At 45.2% G+C, this 20577-nt stretch overlaps 3 pseudogenes; 2 read left to right on the top strand and 1 right to left on the bottom strand.

The window, feature by feature from the left end:
- Positions 1-1021: 1021 nt before the first annotated feature.
- Positions 1022-3781, top strand: LOC141509884 (putative 3-phosphoinositide-dependent protein kinase 2 pseudogene; annotated as a pseudogene).
- A 4671-nt stretch (positions 3782-8452) lies between these two features.
- LOC141509877 (3-phosphoinositide-dependent protein kinase 1 pseudogene) lies at positions 8453-9601 on the top strand (annotated as a pseudogene).
- Positions 9602-16822: 7221 nt separating this feature from the next.
- Positions 16823-18611, bottom strand: LOC141509871 (ubiquilin-1 pseudogene; annotated as a pseudogene).
- Between the last annotated feature and the right edge of the window lie 1966 nt (positions 18612-20577).

Below are 20577 nucleotides of genomic sequence, written 5' to 3'. Positions count from 1 at the left end.
ATGATGTTATTACTAAGTCAGCTAGATGATAGAGTGGAAAGAGGCTTAGCACTCACTTCCAGAGGACCTGAGTTCAAAACCAGTATGAGAACTTTGCTAGTTTTGTGACCATTGGCAATTGGTTTGACCCGTATCCTCTCTAATGCAGGGCTATCTATAATTCTCCCCATTCTAACAGACCCCTAGGTGACTCTTGGAGAGAAACTGAGGCAGCTGAATTAACTCAAAAGTGTTTGAAAAATCCCTTAGGGTCTGGGCAACTTTCTATCCGCTAAGAAAGTATTCATCTGTCATCCAACAATCCTTTATTAAGTAAGTGTTTCTGCATTGTATGCTGGGTCTGTGATAGGCTCAGGAGAGATAGAGACAAAAAAGGATGCAATAACCTCTTCTGCCCTGGGGATCCCCCAGGAACCCAGAAGGCTAGAAAGGGGATGGAGGGGCTTCCTTAGTCCCAGTGGAAGGAATTTATTTGGAGCAATTAACTTCGCTAACACAATCTTATCTGCAGGTCAGAAACACAACTTCGCTGATAAGAAAGAGGCTAGTTAGAGGTAGGAGTGGTCTGCCCAGTACCTCACTCCACAAGCCTCCATGGAGGCGGTTTTTTGTTGGTTGCTCATTGGCTATGGTTTGTTCTGAATGAAGACCCAAAGGACATCACTGAATTAGAGGGAAGCGGCAGGCTTTGTTTGCTCAGTACCATAGAGACTGCACAGACTCAAGCACGGATGGAACAAGGAGTCTGTGCAAAGGCCGGAGGTGTTAACACCTCAAGGGCAAACACGGGATGATGAAGGGTGAAGACTCCCAAAAGAAGCAACAGGAAAGGAAAAGGGGAGGTTAAAGGAGAGGGCGGGACAAAGCTGTCACACATTACTAAGCCACTTGGATGGGAGGATAAAGGAGAGTCTGAGAACATGGAAGGCTAGGGAATCGTTTTTTTGGAATTGTCCAACAGTCAGTGGGGAAAGACTTTGAGGGGTCACCAATGGAGGCCTAGAGAAACCAGCAGGTGTGGATGGCACGCAGCCCAAAGCTAGTACCACAGTCTCCAGGTCTCCTAACCAAACGATACAGCCTGCTCCCAAATAAAGTATACCCAAGCTTCCACGGAACCGCTAATGCCCACGAGCCAGGTCCCAGCACCCCTCAAGAGGACCTGCTTTCAGGGAAGGGCTGGGGCAATAAACCCGAAGACTTCCCTTTTGTCAAAGTTCTGGCTACAGGAGAGTTCGCCCCGGTGGTTCTGTGTCCGGAGGGGGTGACTTCCCAGGTCTCTTCGATTGAAATGCTGAACAAAAGCAAATCATGAAAGAAGAGGCCCAAGCCGTGTGGCCTGGCTCCTGGATATCCGGGACCGCCTAAAAGCCCTTCTTTTAGTTCTAAGAACTAGAAATGTAAGTGCTTAGGAGAAAAGCTAGTAGAAAACATTTTTTAACTCTCTTCATTCAGTCAACAATCCTGGGGGCCCACCTCCAAAGACTTTTCATCCATTTCAATATATTTGAAACACAAAGACAAGAAAATGGATTCATCAATCAATAAAGTATCATTTATTATTTTTTTCTGAATTGTTTCGGGTTTGTGGAACTCTTAAGAAAGAAAGAGGAAAAAGAAGAGGATAGAATAACTTGGTCCAGTCCCAGGAAGCCCCCAGGAGGTGAAATAAAGCTAGGAAGGTGATGGAGGGGCTTCTTAGCCTTGGTGGAGGCAATTTATTTGGAGTCATTGCCTTCACTAGCACAATCAAACCTCCCGGTCAAAAATGCTACACCAGGGGCTGCTAGGTGATACAATGGATAGAGTACCGGTCCTGGAGTCAGGAGTACCTGAGTTCAAATCGGCCTCAGACAATAATGACCTAGCCGTGTGGCCTTGGGCAAGTCACTTAGCCCCATTTCCCTTGCAAAAAAAACCACCTAAAAATGCTACACCAGTTTGAGTGAGTTTAGTTAGAGATTGGGGTGGTTAATCCAATCATTCACGCTACAGATCTTGATTATGAGGCTTCCTGGGTTGTTGGGTCCATGGTCGCTGTCCTTGGTTCTAAATAAGACCAAAGGCCATCAGTCTTTGGGAGGAAAGTTGCAGAGTGTCAGAATGTGGCTCATCAGTGCAATCCAGACTGCAGAGACTCTACCGCAGGTCCCTCACCTCTCTGTGAGAACATCGGAGGTGTTAACGCCTGGGGTGCGAGCACCCGCCCATGAAGGTTGTGCTCCATAGGAGGGACACAAAAGGGAAGTGGGAAGGGGAGGGAATAAGAGAGGGCGGGACCAACTACCATAGTTAAATAATTCCCTCCGCTGGAGGGAATATCTCTGACAGCATCCAAGGGTTGAGGAGCTCGAAGCTGGAGCTGCCAAGCTGCTTGAGGGGAAAGACTTCGAGGGTGACATCCGTGCAGGCCTGGCTGTGGGGAAGAACTCCCCAAGCCAGTCGTGTTTCAGAGCTACCGTGCCAATAGCCACATCTAACCCAACGATGCGTACCGATCCTCGACCACCGCTTTCTGAGGCTCCCCCGGACCCCGCTCCTGCAGTCAAGGCTGGGCTCAGCCCTCCTTGGCACGACCTGCATCCGACCCAACGCTGGAGCAAGAAGCCCAAAGATTTCGCTTTGGGAAAAGTCCTGGGGGAAGGAGCGTTCGGCACCGTGGTCTTGGGCAGGGAGCTGGCAACTTCCAGGGACTTCGCGATTAAAATCCTGAAGAAAAAGAAAATAAAGGAAAAGAACCAGGTTTGCTATGTCTACCGCGAACTGGACATCCTGGCCCGCTTGGACCACCCCTTCTGTGTCAGGCTTTACTGCTCTTTCCAGGACAAGAAGAAACTCTATTTTGTCCTCAGCTACGCCCAGAATGGAGATCTCGAGAGCTTTTTGCAGAAAGTGGGGCCTTTGGACGAGGCCTGCGCCCGGTTTTACTCTGCAGAGATGGTGTCGGCTCTGGAATACCTGCACGGCCTGGATATCATTCACAGGGATCTGAAACCCGAAAACATCCTGTTAGATGGCGACATGCACATTCAAATTGCAGACTTTGGATTGGCCAAAAGATTGCTGCCCTTGGGTAGCCAGGTAAGTGCCCACTCCTTCGTGGGTACGACTCATTATATGTGTCCGGAGCTCCTCCTAGGGAAAAATGCCTGTAAGAGTTTGGACCTGTGGGCCCTGGGGTGTGTGATCTACTACCTGGTAGCAGGGCTGCACCCTTTCCTAACCCACCATGACAGTCTTACATTCTCCAAGATCCTCAGCCTCGCCTATGACTTCCCAGAAGAATTCTTCCCAAAGGCAAAAGACCTGGTGGGGAAGCTTCTGGTCATAGATCCCACAAATCGATTAGGCTGTGAAGAAATGGGGAGCTATGGGGCCTTGAAGGAGCACCCATTCTTTGCAAACATCCCCTGGGACAACCTGCATCTTCAGACACCTCCACGGGTCCCTGGATTCTTAGTCTTTCTGTCTAAAGGCAAAAATGGTTTGAGAAATGTTGCCATTCGCCAGAGTCTTAATCCACCTTCATCTTCTGGTTTCTCAACTAAAGGAGAACCAAGTTCGCACCAGCGGTCACCAGGTCGTGTGGTTAAATTCATGAAATGGGTGAAGAGTATTTGGAACTGAACGAAGACATTTCGAAAGGGAAAAAAAGGCTTTTACTAGAGAAGGAGGCTCAGGGGACACATGGCATAGGTTAGTGAACAATCATTAAATACTCAAAATGGGACAAGATGACCAGCTAAAAGACTTGCTAGCAAACATGAGCTTGTTTGCCTAGACTCATCACTTCCTTCTCACTGAAGGACCTTACCTCTATGTGGATCGTGCAAGCTAAGTTTGGAAAGATGAATTCCCTTGGTTCCCAGAACTGTGACTGGAATTCAAGAATTTTAGGGTCTTTTCTATTCACACATCTAATAGGACTCATCACTTGATAGACCCAAGTGGGAGTGCTCATAATGGATGCCACAAAATCCAAGAAGTTTGTCAAGGCAGATGGTGGAACCATCTAGGGTCACTCGTCTCGAAAAGCTAACCCTCTAAGGACCCAGGACCTTGGCAGCTGTTTTCTTCCTCATTATCTTTGACCCATCAAAAGAATATTGGAATGTCAGCCCTGCTTTGAATCCCACAGAGCCATCCTAGGTCATGTTTGAATCCTACCTGGGTAATAGAAATAGATGATTTTGTCGTTCCTGCCTCAGCCCCCACTAACCTGTGTTTGAATAGCATTTGAAGCCTGGAGATTATTTAATGTATCTTTGATGGTTGACTTTTAAAATTTTATTGTTTTTCTTCCTTTTACATGCATGGATGTATATATAAATATGGGTGGAAGAGAAATAAATAAACGTCTTTTACCTACCACCTTGAATCTCGCTATTTTATGTGTCTGAAGTGTTCCTCATAAGTTATCTTTCCTCTTCCATGTCCAAAAGATTTCTTGAATGCATTTATCCAGTAATAACTGGCAAATATAACTTTTGGCAATTGGCTTTCCATTAAACTACAAAATCCTGAAAATTCAGTACAGGTTTGCCTTTTTGTCACATCCTCAGCAGTTAACATAGTCCCTTTTGAACAAACTAAATACTTTACCTGCATTCTCATTGAAGCTTCTTCAAACTGAGGGAGATTCCTCAAGGAAACAAAGAGCCCATTAAGGGATTCTTAAATGCTAGTCTTTCTAATAAACACTGAGGTATTAAGATCCTGAAGAAATAAAACCAAACCACAACAAAAAAACAGCCACTACTCTCTGCTTAAAAAGATTCCACCCTGTCACAGAACTTATAATCAATCCATATCTATTTTAACTGCATGTTATCTAAAAGAGTTAGAATTCACCCCTTCTTTGTCGAGGTTTACTTTGCCTTTCAGGATGAAGAGAAAAAACTGTATTTTATCCTCAACTATGCCAGAAATGGACGTCTACAAAACTTTGTGGAGAAAATGGGTCCTTGGATGAGGCCTGCACCCACTTTTATTGTGCAGATTGTGTAGGGTCTGGAATCTCTGCAAAACCAGGATCTTATTCACAAGGACCTGAAACCCAAAAGCATCCTTTTAAATGGCGACATGCACATTAAAATTGCAGACTTTGGAGCACCCAAAACATTGCTTCCTGGTGCTAATCAAGCCGGGTTGAACTCCTTCGTGGGCTAATTATGTGTCCATGGAACTCCTCATGGGAATAGATGTGTATAAGAGTTCCAACCTGTGGGCTCTAGGTGTCATGATCTATCACCTGGCAACAGGGCTGCCCCTTTCCAAGCTCAAAATGAGTATCTCATATTCAATAAGATCCTCAAACTAGCATTTGACTTGCCAGAATGCTTTTTGCAAAAGGTAAAATACCTTGAGAGAATGTTTCTGGTTATAAAATGTACAAATCGACTAGGTAGTGAAGAAATGCGGAGCTGTGGAGTCTTGAAGGGTCACCCGTTCTTTGAAAAATATCACCTGGGATGATCTGCATCTTCAGACATCTCCACAGATTCACTGGATTATTAGTCATTGCAACTCAAGAGGAAAAAGACGTTGGAAATTTTGAAATTCTCCAGAGCCTCCTTCCATCTTTTTCTTCTTCCCTATCATTGGCTGAAGCAAAGCCAAGGTCCCAAGGTCACTCCAGCCTTCCTCTAATCCAGTGGAAGGCTACATTCATCATCTGGTTGAAAATTCTTTCGAGCTGGACCTACAGTTTTCTGAAGAAGAAAAAGACACTTACTAGAGAAACAGGCTCATGGAAACCCCTGGCACTGGTTTGTAGACAATCTTTTATTTCTGAAAATGGGCCCAGTTGACAAGCAGTAGGGCTTCTTTCCCAGGAAGGGCCTGTTTCCCTATGGTCACCAGTTCCTTCTCACTGAAGTACCTCAACTCTAAGTCTCAAAAGGAGAAATCCCTTAGTCCCCACAATTGCACAGCAAATCAAGAATTTTAGAATCTTTATGATTCATACACCTTACAGGACCTAATAGAACCAAGTGGGAATGCTAATAAGTGGTGCCAGAAGATCCACGAAGTTTATCAAGATAGATGTTGGAACCATTCATGGGCAACTGTCTGGGACCCGAGACCCTGACAACTGCTCTCTACATTGTGCTTCTTTGACCCCCTCCCCCCCCGCAAAGAAGTTTGGATTGCCAGCTCTGCTTAGAATCACAGTCACCCCAAATCATGTCTGAGTGCCACCTATGGAGCAGAAGGGGATGTCTTTTCCAATCCTGCCTCATCCTCTACCAGTCTTTGTGTCAAAGATGACTGTGGTATGAGGATTATTTAACATGTGCATGAAGCTTGATTTTTATTTTATGATTCTATTTGTTCCACATTTGAACATATAATTAAAACATATAAATTACTTTTGCTTTCTAACTCGCTTCTTGCTGTATCATGAATCAGGTGGGTTCTCCTAAGATACCTTCCCTCATTTTCTCTATGAGATTTTAGGAATGTGTCTATACAGGAATAACTACCCGAGGTAACTCTGAAGTGTGTAAAGTGCATTCCATTAGATGGCAGACTCCTGAAAAAGAATGCAGGATTGCTGTTTGTCACACTCTCAGTACTTGGACAGTCCCTTAAACAAGGCTTTCTAACTTTGTGTGCATACATTCTCATTGAAGTCTCTTAAACCTGAGGAAAGGACCTCAAGGAGCAAGGGGTTCGTTAAGTATTTCCTACATGCCAGGCCTTCTGATAAGCACAGATGTGCCAAATACTTACAGAAGAAAAAAAACAGCAAAGCCTCCACCTTCCAAGATTTTATGTTCTAATAAGTCAAAGCCTTCACTGTCCTCCAAAAACTTAAACTCTGTCACAGAACTTCCTTTCATTTTTTTTTAGTGTTTTTTTTTTGCAAGGCAATGGGGTTAAGTGGTTTGCCCAAGGCCACACACCTAGGGAATTATTAAGTGTCTGATACCGGATTTGAACCCAGGTACTCCTGACTCCAGGGCGGGTGAATACGAGTGGTTTTGAGTAATACAAATAAGACTCAGCAAAAAGAAATGGAAAGAGAAATTTCATTTAAAAACTACAATATTGATAAAATTCTAAACTATCTACTTCTCAGGAAATGCAAGGGAATTCTATAATTTTAACTGCAAATCACAGTTGATAAAAAATGACTTCTCAATATCTAGAAATAAAAATAGTTCATGAGTAGGATGGTCCAGTATGATTTAAAAAACCCGATGCTATCTAAATTTAATTAGTCACTGAGATATCGAACTACTATTGAATTATTTCAACATTTGAGAATAAAAGCATAGTGACATTTACGGGGCAGAAAAAGTCGAGGCTACTAAGAGAATTAATGAAAAAGAAAAACCAAGGATGAAGGAAGCCTACCAATGACCAATCAGAGACTATGTTTCAAAGCTATAGTGATTAAAATAATTTTAGACTACTTTCAGAGAGAACAATCAATGGAGACATATTGAGTAGATAATACTTCGAAGGAAGTGCATCTAATAATAAAAACAGAGATCCTGGAAAAAGAAGTCCCTGCTTGAGCTGCTAGTAAATTTGGAAATGTATGATGTAAGAAATGACATTTGGAAATGTATGATGTAAGAAATGACATTTCTTTTAAGTTTTTCTTCTGCTAAATTAAGTTATAAATACACATTTAGCCTAAATAAAAAGATTACATTGGAAAAGCTTAGAGGAATACGGCGAGAAATTATCTATAATATCTATGGATCGGGGAAAAAATGTTTACGATCAAGCCAGGAACACACAGGCCCAAAGACTATGAAAGGAACAATTTTCATTGCATAAAGTAATAAATAGGGAGGAAAATTTGCAGTCAGTTTCTGTGATAAAGGTCCTCTTTGCATTGAAAAAAAGGGAGCGACAAACACACAGACACATACATGTATATAGATGTGTATGTATCATATAGACCGAAAAGAATCATGGTCCATTCCATAAATAATCTAAGGATATGAGCCGGAGAAGTTCAAAGGAAGGAACCCAGGCCAACCGGTTTGGTAGGACCTTGCCCTTCTAACCCAGAAGACAAAAGGTCAGCAGAATCTTAGGAATGAGTCACTGAGTGTCCCCCCCCCCGGACTGGGGAGGTCAAGAACAGGTCCGGATGCTCGGCCACACTCGGTCACAGGATCTGAGTTAACACCTGAGGTGTGAAGACCTGAAGGGGAAGGGTGGGGCTGCTGAAGAGGACAGACCAAAAGGGGCGGAGAAACAGTGGGTCTGACCAAGCCACCAGAGTTCAATAAAAGGCACAGCGGGAGGGCAGGAAGACATTCTCTGGCAGACTCCGAGGTTGGAGGATCTTGAGTGTGGAGCCGCCAAGCTGACTTAGGGGACAGACTTCGAGAGGGGCATCCCAGGAGGCCTAGTGTGGCCAAGTCGATCCTGCCTTGTGGGTAAAGTCAAAGCTAGAGCCACAGTCTGCCCCTCTTCTAGCTCAGCGATGAAGCCTGATGCCCAAACAACGATTTTCCGCACTTGCTGGGACCGCACTACCACCGCCAAGCCTGGGCGCAGCATCCCCGAGGAGGACCTGTATCCCAGGCAAGACTGGAGCCAGAAACCCGAAGACTTGACTTTGGGCAAAGTCCTGGGTAAAGGAGCCTTTGGCACCGTGGTCTTGGGCCGGGAGGTGTCAACCTCCAGGGATTACGCCATTAAAATCCTGGAGAAAAAACGCATCAGTAAGAAGAAGAAGGACCGGCTTGTCTCCAGGGAACTGGACATCCTGGCCCGCCTGCACCACCCTTTCCTGGTCAGGCTTTACTTTGCCTTCCAGGATGAAGAGAAACTCTATTTTGTCCTCAACTACGCCCGCAATGGAGATCTCGAGAGCTTTGTGGAGAAAGTGGGGCCTTTGGACGAGGCCTGTGCCCGGTTTTACTCCGCAGAGATGGTGTCGGCTCTGGAATACCTGCACGGCCTGAATATCATTCACAGGGACCTGAAACCCGCCAACATCCTTTTAGATGGCGACATGCACATTCTAATCGCAGACTTTGGATTGGCCAAAAGATTGCACCCCAGGGCTAAGCAAGCCAGGGCGAAATTTTTGGTGGGAACACCCCTTTATATGGCCCCGGAAGTCCACCTGGGGAAGAGTGCCTGTAAGAGCTCAGACCTCTGGGCTCTGGGGTGCGTGATCTACCTTCTCATGGCAGGGCTGCACCCTTTCCAAACTCAAAATTGGAATCTTACATTACAGAAAATCCTCAGCCTCGCCTATGACTTCCCAGAAGAATTCTCCCCAGAGGCAAAAGACCTGGTGGGGAAGCTTCTGGTCATAGATCCCACAAATCGATTAGGCTGTGAAGAAATGGGCAGCTATGGGGCCTTGAAGGAGCACCCATTCTTTGACAACATCCCCTGGGACAACCTGCATCTCCAGACACCTCCACCCCTCCCTGGATCCCTCGTCTTCACATCTGAAGATGAAAAGGACGCTGGAAATGTGGACGTTCTCCGCAGCCTAAATACTCCTTCAGCTTCTTGCCATTTCTTAACTGCCGCAGAGCCAGGCTCACGCCAACAGTCCACTGGGCCTGTGACTATCTTCATCAACTGGGTGAAAAGTCTTTGGAACTTTCCCTAGAATTTTCAGAAGAAGTAAAAGGACTGGAGAAACAGACGAGTGAGAACCCATGGCCACAGCTTGTAGACAATACCAAAATACCGAGAGTGAGAGCAGGTGAGAAGCACCAGGAGGGCTCCTTCCCCCGGAAGGACACGTTTACCTGCCATCACCAGTCCCTGTTCACTGAAGGACTTCAAGTCAAATCACATGGATCTTGTCAGCAAAGATGGAAAGGAGAAATCCCTTGGTCTCCCCGACAGTGACTGGAAGTCACGAATTTGAGGACCTTTTCTATTCACCCACGTAACGATCCGTCACCTGGCAGTCTCCTATGGAAATATCCCAAATCTGGCCAAAGATCGAGAATTTTCTCAAGGAAAGCTTCCCTGGAGAGTGATCGGGCATCTGGCAACTGCTATCTCTCTCTTGGACTCTTTGACCCTGAAGAAGAACCTTGGATGTCCAGCCCTGCTTAGAATCACAAACTGACATCCGTAGTGATATCTCAATCCCATCTTTTATCCCTGATGTCTCCTGCTCCACCTGCCTCTCTCTCATTGATCTTTGAAGCCTGGGGATTCTTTATTTTTTTCTGCTGAATATTGATTTTTAATTTGTTATTGTATTCCAAATCTGCTGTACATAAATATGGGTATGTAGTTTGCATGCATGTGTCAGAAATCAATAAACTGCTTCAACCTTCTACCTTGCTTCCTCTAATTTTATGAACCAGAAGGTGTCCTGCAACGTGTCCTTCACTCCTCCTTCTCCATAAGATTTCATGAATATAGTTCCACAGGAAAAACTGCCGTATAGAATTTTCTTAAGGCACAAGTTATTGCGATTCCACAGCAAGCAGCAGAGAGGCCTTTGTAGGCTTGGTCTTTCTCCTGCCTTTACCACTGAGCCGGGCATTCGAACGAAGTAAATGCTGTAAAATCCATCTGGACTCACAATGCATATGTTGTCTTTGAAGCCTCTAAGCACTGAAGGAGGGGCCTGGAGGGAGTAAGGAAGCTATCACGGACTCCCTAGGGGAAAGACTTTCTCACAGAAACTTGTGCCAAGCTCCGAAAGACAAACACACTAAACAAGCAAATTTAACAAATCCCACAGCCTTTGCCTTCCCAGTTTGTCTTCCAATGAGAGTCAAGGCATTCCCTGCCCTCCAGAGACTTACATTGGGAACGAGAGTTTTGAATCAGGCCCTAGTTATATTAACTGCGTTGAAGGAAGAACATCGAGGGGTGGCTAGGTGGCTTAGTGCATAAAGCACCAGCCTTGGAGTCAGGAGAACCTGGGTTCGAATCCGGTCTCTGACACTTAATAATTACCTAGCTGTGTGGCCTTAGGCAAGCCATGTAACCCCATCTTCCTAGCAAAAAAAAACAAACCAAAATCTTGGAGGGGGATAGTACACTACCTCAGTGACACCTCTCCACCCAGAATCATGGGTAACCAAGTCCTGAGGCATTTGAAAGTAGAATGAAAGGGTGAGGATGGCAGCTCAGACATGGATGGGTGAAAGGGGGCGTGGCGGGGGGTAGAGGATTTCAACTTGAGAAATAGAAACCAAAGAGATGAGTTGAGAGCCTCCTGGCTCATCTCGCTCAAGGCTGAGTGTCTCCTTCTAAGATGCCACTTAGATTAGGCACCTCCTGGAATCTTTGGGCTGAAAGGGGCATGAAGGATAACGGAGTCTATCCAGTGAAGAAAGTAAAGTCCACGAGGAATCTAAGGTCACAGGAATGAATGGAGGCAAAATTTGAACCTCTCACTCTTTTGCTTTACACTGTCCCAACCTCCCAGGAAACGATTCTTCCTTCTTGCTTTATTCATTGAAGCTGTTATTACTAAGTCAGCTAGATGATAGAGTGGAAAGAGGCTTAGCACTCACTTCCAGAGGACCTGAGTTCCAAACTAGTATGAGAACTTTGCTAGTTTTGTGACCATTGGCAATTGGTTTGACCCGTATCCTCTCTAATGCAGGGCTATCTATAATTCTCCCCATTCTAACAGACCCCTAGGTGACTCTTGGAGAGAAACTGAGGCAGCTGAGTTAACTCAACAACCCCTCACTCCTGTTCCATTCGGGTGCATGTCCACGCATCCTGTGCATGGTGTCAGTGTATCTTTCAGGGAAAGAAAATCACTTGGCTTAATGGCTGACTTAGTCATGGGTTCTGCATCTGAGCTCCATCCATTTGCGTTTGACATGTTTGGGTCATATATTTGATTCCCATGTGATGGTCTTCACCTTTTTTAAGTGTTCAAATGTACAATTCTGAGAAGTCACTTGCTTAGACCATTAAAGGAACTGGGATCCAAGACACAAACATGGTAAGACAGCATGTTCCGTAAGAGAGCTGAGCCAACAGACAGAAAGACCTGAGTTTCCAATCAGCCTTCAGAAGCCAGAAAGGGCTTGGATTCTGGTGTGCCCACTGAGGCAGTCATTGCATCTGTCTGTTGCAGTTTTCTCCTCTCTAAAGTGAGAACAATAATACCTTCCTTCCAGCAGTGTGGTGAGGTTCAAGCGGGAGCAGGATTGGTAGCAGAGGTGTGAAATTCGGCAAATAGGAATGGAGAAATCGATAAAGGAAATGAAGCCTTAATGCTAAATAACAGACATCTAGGTTGCTGGGAGAAAACCTTGAGAGAAAACCTTTCAAAGCTTGTGGTGGTTGAAGGTCTCTTTACCTGGTCAAGTCCCACCTCCACCCCACCCCCACCCCCGAGGCATCTGAAAGCAAAAGGGTTTGAAAAATCCCTTAGGGTCTGGGGAACTTTCTATCCCCAAAGAAAGTATTCATCTGTCATCCAACAATCCTTTATTAAGTAAGTGTTTCTGCATTGTATGCTGGGTCTGTGATAGCCTCGGGAGAGATAGAGACAAAAAAAGGATGCAATAACCTCTTCTGCCCTGGGGATCGCCCAGGAACCCAGAAGGCTAGAAAGGGGATGGAGGGGCTTCCTTAGTCCCAGTGGAAGGAATTTATTTGGAGCAATTACCTTCACTGACACAATCTTATCTGCAGGTCAAAAACACAACTTTGCTGATAAGAAAGATGCTAGTTAGAGGTAGGAGTGGTCTGCCCAGTACCTCACTCCACAAGCCTCCATGGAGGCGGTTTTTTGTTGGTTGCTCGTTGGCTATGGTTTGTTCTGAATGAAGACCAAAAGGACGTCACTGAATTAGAGGGAAGCGGCAGCCTTTGTTTGCTCAGTACCATAGAGACTGCAAAGACTCAAGCACGGATGGAACAGGGAACCTGTGCAAAGGCTTAAGGTGTTAACCCCTGAAGGCCAAACACGGGATGATGAAGGGCGAAGACTCCCAAAAGAAGCGACAGGAAAGGGGAATGGGAGGTTAAAGTACAGGGCGGGACAAAGCTGTCACACATTACTAAGCCACTTGGCTGGGGGGAGAGGAGAGTAAGACAAAATGGAAGGCTAGAGAATCGTTGTTCTGGAATTGTCCAGCAGCCAGTGGGGAAAGACTTTGAGGGGTCACCAATGGAGGCCTAGGGAAACCAGCAGGTGTGGATGGCATGCAGCCCAAAGCTAGTGCCACAGTCTCCAGGTCTCCTAACCCAACGATACAGCCTGCTCCTCAAATAAAGGATACCCAGGTTTCCACGGAACCGCTAATGCCCCCGAGCCAGGTCCCAGCACCCCTCAAGAGGACCTGCTTTCGGGGAAGGGCTGGAGCAAGAAACCCGAAAACTTCCCTCTTGTCAAAGTTCTGGCTACAGGAGAGTTCGCCCCGGTGGTCCTGAGTCCGGAGGGGGGTGACTTCCCAGGTCTACGCGATTGAAATGCTGGACAAAAGCAAATCATGAAAGAAGAGGCCCAAGCCGTGTGGCCTGGCTACTGGATGTCCGGGACCGCCTGGACCACCCCTTCCCCTTCAAGCTTTACTGCTCTTTTCAGGACAAGGAGAAACTCTATTTTGTCCTCAGCTGTGCCACAAATGGAGATGTCCAGAGCTTTGTGGTGAAAGTGGGGCCTTTGCACGAGGCCTGCACCTGGTTTTACTCTGCAGAGATGGTGTCGGCTCTGGAATACCTGCATGGCCAGGATATTCACAGAGACCTGAAATCCGAAAATACCTTTTTAGACGCCGACATGCACGTTCAAATTCCAGACCTTGGATAAGCCAAGATTTCCCCCTACTGGGAAGCTAGCCAAGACCAATTCCTTCCTGGGTACCATCAATTGTGTGTCCCCGGAGTTCCTCCTGGCGATGGGTGAGTGTAAGGGTTCTGATCTGTGGGTGCTGGGGTGCGTGATCTGCCACCTGATAACGGGGGTGCCCCGTTTCCAAGCAAGCCATGAGTTTATTGTATCCTCTATGATCCTCAAGCGAACATATGACTTCCCAGAAAAATTCAACCTAAAGGCAAACGACCTTGTGGGGAAACTTCTGCTTAGGGATTGCACAGATCGATTAGGTTCTGAAGAAATGGGAGCTATGGACCCTTGAAGGGTCCCATTGTTTGAAAACATCACCTGGGAGGATCTGCATCTACAGGCACCTCCACGGGTCATTGGAAGTTCAGTCTTTATGTCTGAAGAGGAAAATGTCTTTGGAAATTTGGACATTGTCCAGGGCCTAAATCAACCTTCATCTTCCTCCCAATCCTTGGAGGCAGCAGAGCCAAGATCACTCCAGCCATTCACTGGGTATATGCCTACATTCATGAAATGGACGAATAGCCTTTAGTTTCTTTGCCAGGAAGGGCATGTATACCTGCCATCACCATTTGTTTCTCACTGAAGGACTCCACCTCTATTGTGTGAATCCATGTCAGCAAAGTCCAGAAAGGAAAATTCCCTTGCTCCCAATCACTTTGTCTGGAAGTCAAGAATTTAAGGACCTTTTCTATTCACAGCTCTAACAGAGACCATCACCTGATCCAACCAAATGGGAACACTCAGGAGTGGTGCCAGAAGATTTAAGAAGTTTGGCAAGTCAGATGGTAGGACCAACTATGTACAGCTTTCTAGAAAAGTTTATCTCAGGAGGAACCAATACCCTTAGACACTGCTCTTTGCCTCATGAGTTCTTTGACCCATAAGAAGACTCTTGGATTGCAAGGTCTGATTGCAATCCAAAACAGTTTAAGTCTGATTCCCACCTATGTAAAGGAGATACATTTCTACGTCCTGCCTCATGATCCACATTCTACCACAATGATCTTTGTATTCTGGGGATCTTTCGATGTTTCTATGAAGCATAATTGTTCATTTGTGCTTTTACTAATGGTCTGCATTTTGAAGTTTCTGCAGCCCCTGTCTAAGTTGAAATCAAACCATACCTGACTATTCTTGAGGTTAAGCCATTGTCCAAGTCCTGAACCCCCTGAGGCCCTCAAGTTGTCGTAATTGCTCTCAGTTCTCAAAAGCATGAAGGTTCACAAATCACAAATATTATCTCATTTGATCATCACAAGAACCTTAGGGAGTAGGTCCAGATTCCAAACCCCATTGCAAAAATTAGGAAATTGAGGCATATAGGGTTCAGGGGACTTGCCCATGGAGACGCAGCTATTAAATGCCTGGACCAGATTTGAACTCACCACTTCCTGATACCAAATAGAGCCTTCTGTCCAAGTCTTAGGAATGAGCCCTGAAGGATGGAACTGCCATGAGGAAAAAACTGACTTGAATTCAAAGCTGGAGTTCACCTTAGTGATCATTCAGGTAAAATGTCATAAAATATCTGAGACAAAAACATGGCAAATGTCCTAGCTATGTGGCCTTGGGCAAGCCACTTAACCCCGTTTGCCTTGCAAAAACCTAACAAAAAAACCATAAAACTGAAGGGACTGACCCAAGTCATTCAGTAAAGTGGTGGCAGAACCAGGATGTCAAATCACATTTCCTAATTCCCAATGCACAAATCATTTATTCCCCTTTGGGCTCAATTGCTTCATTTGGAAAGTCACCTGGAGAAGGAAATGACAATCCACTCCCCTAGATTGCAAAGAAAACCCCACTTGTGCTCACAAAGGTTTAGACAGGACTACTCATCTAAACAACAAACCAAAATACTTCTTTCAGACAGATATGATGATGAAATACAAATCAGGGAGGGTCAAAACAAAACAAAAAGCAACAAAGAGAAACAAAAAGAATGTTAGATCCATACCTTTAATGGATGCAGAAGCACCTTTTTTAAATAGAACAGTAGCAAAAAAGCAAAGACCACTGTATCAAAATATGATACACAACGAACAGGACTGATTTACAACAGAATGAAGCGTTGGGTTGATATTAGGAAAATTGTAAATTGAATTAACAAAGTCAATAACAAAAAAAAGCATATGATCATACCCTCAGAGGCAGAAAAAAATACATTAATAAAAAAATACAATAAATACAAAACGTAAATATGAATGGACATTTCCTTAACATGATCATAGTATATGAACTAAACCCAAGAGTAAACATTATATATAATAGAAATAAAATCGAACCCTTGCCAAGAAAATCATTTGTGAAGAAAGGATGTTAAAAGGCATGCCTTCCGTTAGACGCAGAAATGAAAATACTGTCTAAGGCAATAAGAAAGGGGGGGGGGGTTTAGAGAATGAGCATAGCTAAAGGAAAAAATGAATACTTTGTTAAGAGAAGATATGATCATAGACACAAAGCACTTAGAGTATCCCCTTGAATGTAGCTGAAACAGTTTCCACAAGGAAAGAGTAAAATTAAAAATAAAGTCACACAACATATGAGTGGGGTTTTTTTTTAGGTTTAGGCAAAAATGTTCATTGTATAAATCTTACAGCATTCTGCTAGCAAAAATACATGCCTAAGTCACAATATGCAATATTGTACCACAAATAATAGCATCAAATAATTTGTTTCTTTTCAATACTTTTTGTTGTACATGAATTACTACCATAGACTACTGTTTAAAAAGGAAATAAATTGGACAGTTGCAGGACAAAACCTGTTCACCCAACTGTAAAAGCTGATATTTGCTTCCAAAAATCACAAAAAGTGCAGAAGAGGAAGTGTTTGATGCATGCAACACCTTTGAGTGAAAAAGCATTGATTCCCACTGTTGGGAAAAAAACCTACTGCACTCCACCTTAAAATGCATTGCATTGGTTTAGTTTTTAACAGGACAGAATTCCAAGAGTCAAAATGAAATAAAGCAGGTATCTTTAAAGATTTAAGAGCCGCTACCAAAAATAGATTACATTTTTTGAAGATACAGAAATGTTGCTATGATGGCTGGGAGCCCAGTAGCCTTTCGATGGCTGCATTGATATCTCCTCCTGTTGCTATGAGAGCTTGGAAATTTGCTTCACGGTTCAAGAAATCCATTGCGCTGAGCTGTTCCAGTTGCTGTTGAAATCTGACTTCTGGATTTTGTAACTGAGGGTTTGCCCCAGCAAGAGCTTGTAACATTTGTTGAATAAACTGTTGCTGTCCAGGTTCTCTAGTGCCCGTTGACGAACTTGTGTTTTCCCTAGGTGCCGAACTAGACACATTAGTTCCTGTAGAGCTTCCAGTGTTTCCCAATCCTCCCAGGCCAGGAGTAAACCCTGGTATGAGCCCCGGTGCTTCTGTTGCTAATGTCCGTAGACCCTGCTGAATGTGTAATAAGGCCTGCATCGCTCTCGGATTGGACATCGCTGATAGTGTGTCAGGCTTCTGCATTTGCTGGAGGAAAGTTGGAAGCTGCTGTCTCATTTGTTCTTGAAGCTGAGGATTTCCAGCAAATAGGGGATTATTTAGCATCATCTGTGCAGCAAGATGAGGATTCTGGCTTAGTGACTGCATCATGCTCCTCATGTAGGGTGCTGATAACATGTTTTGCATAAGCTGTGGATTTTCAGTTATCTGTTGCAATAAGCTCTGCATTCCAGGCGTGTTGAACATGCCAGCTCCCACTCCAGGTCCCAGATTTGGCATAGTGTTACTTTGTCCAGTAGAGTTATTAGTGCTACTGCTAACATTGCTACCAGTGCCACCAACGTTGCTGGTAGTATTTCTGCTGGTTGTTGAACTCTGGGTACCAGACTGTGGAGCCCATGGCTTAGAGAAAGGGTCTCTATTGTCTGTACGGGAAGGCTGACGTCCTTCACCAGAGGGTGAATTGCTCACCAGTGAAGCAAACTGTTCTTGTGCTGCATTCAACATTGGTTCCTGAATATCAGTGTACACATACTTTCAAGATTACTCCAGGCTCTGTCTTGATTTCTCATCGTTTCCTGCATCATTGCTGGATTCCTTGCAATTTCTAGTGTTTGTCTCCTTATATCTGGATTGTTGATCATATGACTAATCTCTGGATTTCGTTGAGGATTGGCCGTAATTAACTGTCTCATCCAGTCAGGATTTGAAAGCATGCTCTGAACAAAGGCATTTTCCATAACGTGGGCCATCATTGCCGGGTTGGACATGAGTTGCCGCTGCATCCGACTTGGTAGTTCGAAGTTGGATGTATTCAAGCCCAAGCTACTCAGACCTGCAAGACCTCCAAGGCCGCCTAAACCAAAAGGGTGACTATGTGAAGAAACTGCTGTGGCCTTACTCCTGGGAGACGCTGATGCGGCAGAATTACTGCCAGTGGCGTTTGTTTGCGGAGCCGGATGGTCCTGAGGCTGTTCTGTGCGTTTATGACAAGGTGAACAGTACGTCCATGCTGTATTCCACGCTGCCTCAAAGTATCCGGAGCTTTTAAAATTTTTCCAGCAAATATTAGCACAAGTTGATCAGGATGGCACTTGACTCGTTTGGAGATTTTCTCCTTAAACTGCTGGGCGGAGCTGGTCTCGGGCACCGCGAACTCCTCCTCCTCCTTCGGGCTTTTCACAGTGACCTTGATGATCTCCGGGTCGCCGGCGGGGGCGGCGGCGGCGGCGGCGGCGGCGGCTCGGCGCCTGGGCAGAGGGTGGACGACCAAGCGGGGAGCGGCAGAAGCGCCCCCCGCGGCTGAGGCGCTGTCGGGGGCGCAGCCGGCCCGGCCGCTCGGCACTCCGACCCGCGCACACCAATGATTTTCCATTTTCATGAATGTTCTCCAGGGATATGTAAACTAAGATGATAGAGTTTTGTCTTTGTGTTTCTGTGTGTGTGTGTGTGTGTGTGTGTGTGTGTGTGTGTGTGTTCGCGCTGAAAGAAAACTGGGGCCTCTTCCTCTGTTCAGTTCAGTGAAGACAAGCAGGAAATCACAGAGTCTGAGCCTTTATCTCTCTTCCTCCCACTGAGAATTCCTAGAGTCAGGCCTGGAACTGAGAGGATTGTCCTTCCCCTTTTCCCATTCTGTGCCTACTTCCATTTCATTGCTTTTCCAGGACTCGAGTTCCATCTGTCTCCTTGGCTGTTTTTATGCATGTGAGACTGTGTGTTCAGTGAAAGGAGCCTGCTGCCTCTCTCGCAGCAATGCTGCACAGAAATAACGGCTGCCCCTTAGTAGGAATTGGGCATGAGGCTGAGAGGACCCCAGGGAAAGGAAGGCAGAGTTTAATTCTTCACTTTAGACACTTCCTAGCTATGTGACTCTGGGAAATTCATTTAGCTGCTGTCTTCCCTCTTTCCTCGGTTGTAACAGTTCCTACCTCATGGTGTTGTTGGGAGGATCAAATGAGATCATATGTCTGAAGTGCTTAGCAATCTTAATAATAACTACTGCCTAGATTGAGCCAAGAGTTTACAAATATCATCTCATTTCCTTTTCTCCACAATCCTAGGTGTCACTGTTATGTTTTACAAATGAGGAAACTGAGGCGAACTGATCAAGCCTAACTATATCTGACCTCATTTCTTCCTAATTTGAGTCTGATATTCTACTCACTGGGTCCCTATCTACCTGTGCATGCTCCTTCTGACTTCATTCAGCAGAATTTAACTTTATGCTCTGTACTCAATGATCTCGGTAATGTCTCTTGACCCCAAGGCAATGAACCTGGCAGATGCCACCAATTTAGGACCAAGAGCTCCAGAGCAGGGGTCATCACCTTTTTTGGCCTGGGTCACGAATACCTTTGTCAGTCTAGTCCAAATTGTACTCCCTGGCTTCCATTTTCTGTCCTTAACATCAAGGAAGAAATTGTCTACGCTGAGCTGGAAGAAGGGTCAGGGGAATTGTGGGGAAAGGGAATTGTGCCTTGATTCCCTGGTCCAGATGCAGTGCTGTAGGAGAGACTAGTGTGAGAGAAGCTTCTCTTCTGTAGCTACATTCGTCTCCCCTCCACAAAGATTTCATTTTTTCATCCTTCATCAGACAGTAGAGCCACCTTCCTGGATCCTGCCCTCTGCAGTCAGTCGACTTTCAGCTCCCAATGCCAGAATAGGTTTCCCCAAGACTTTCCCCAAATCTCTGGCTTTTCTTCAGACTCACAAACTGAAAGAAAGGATAACATTGCATGGTATGGCAGAATGTCAATGATGATCTCAGCTGACTGGACTCAGCAGAAAGGAGAGAAGGGCTGTCCAGAGCCAGGGTTCAAGCCCACGATGTGGTGTCCAGAGTGACAATCTCCACTCCCTGAGAAGTAGGTCTCCAGGTCTGCAAAAAGAATTAGTGAGATTTGGAATGTCTTCACTTCCATAAACTCTTCTGACTCTCAGAGGCACCTCACATTCCTTAATCCTTCCCCCACATTCTTTTTCTCAGGCAACCTGGACTTATCTCAGAAGCACTTACTAGAGAGGATTGTACATTTGGAACTGGCAAATGGGACTTGCCATTCAGGCTGTGCCACAAACCTGCTGTGTGACCTTGGGCCAATCTCTTCACTTTGACAAGTTTATGTGTAAGGCATAACAGTAAGATTTTGCCTGGATGGTCTCTAAGGAGGACTTGGGTTGTGAATTCTCTCTGCCTTTTCCTCAAGACAGCCTCATCCCTCATTTCTGTGTTTTGGGATTGCTACTCGTTATTGTGGACAGAAGATTGTGTTTGGGATCAGGAAGACCAGAGTCAAATCTCACCACACTTTACAACTCTTTGGTCCTGGACAAGTCACTTG

Source organism: Macrotis lagotis, chromosome 1 (genome assembly GCF_037893015.1).
Source record: "Macrotis lagotis isolate mMagLag1 chromosome 1, bilby.v1.9.chrom.fasta, whole genome shotgun sequence".
Classification (NCBI taxonomy): Eukaryota; Metazoa; Chordata; class Mammalia; order Peramelemorphia; family Peramelidae; genus Macrotis; species Macrotis lagotis.
This window is presented reverse-complemented; position numbering and strand designations above follow the sequence as displayed.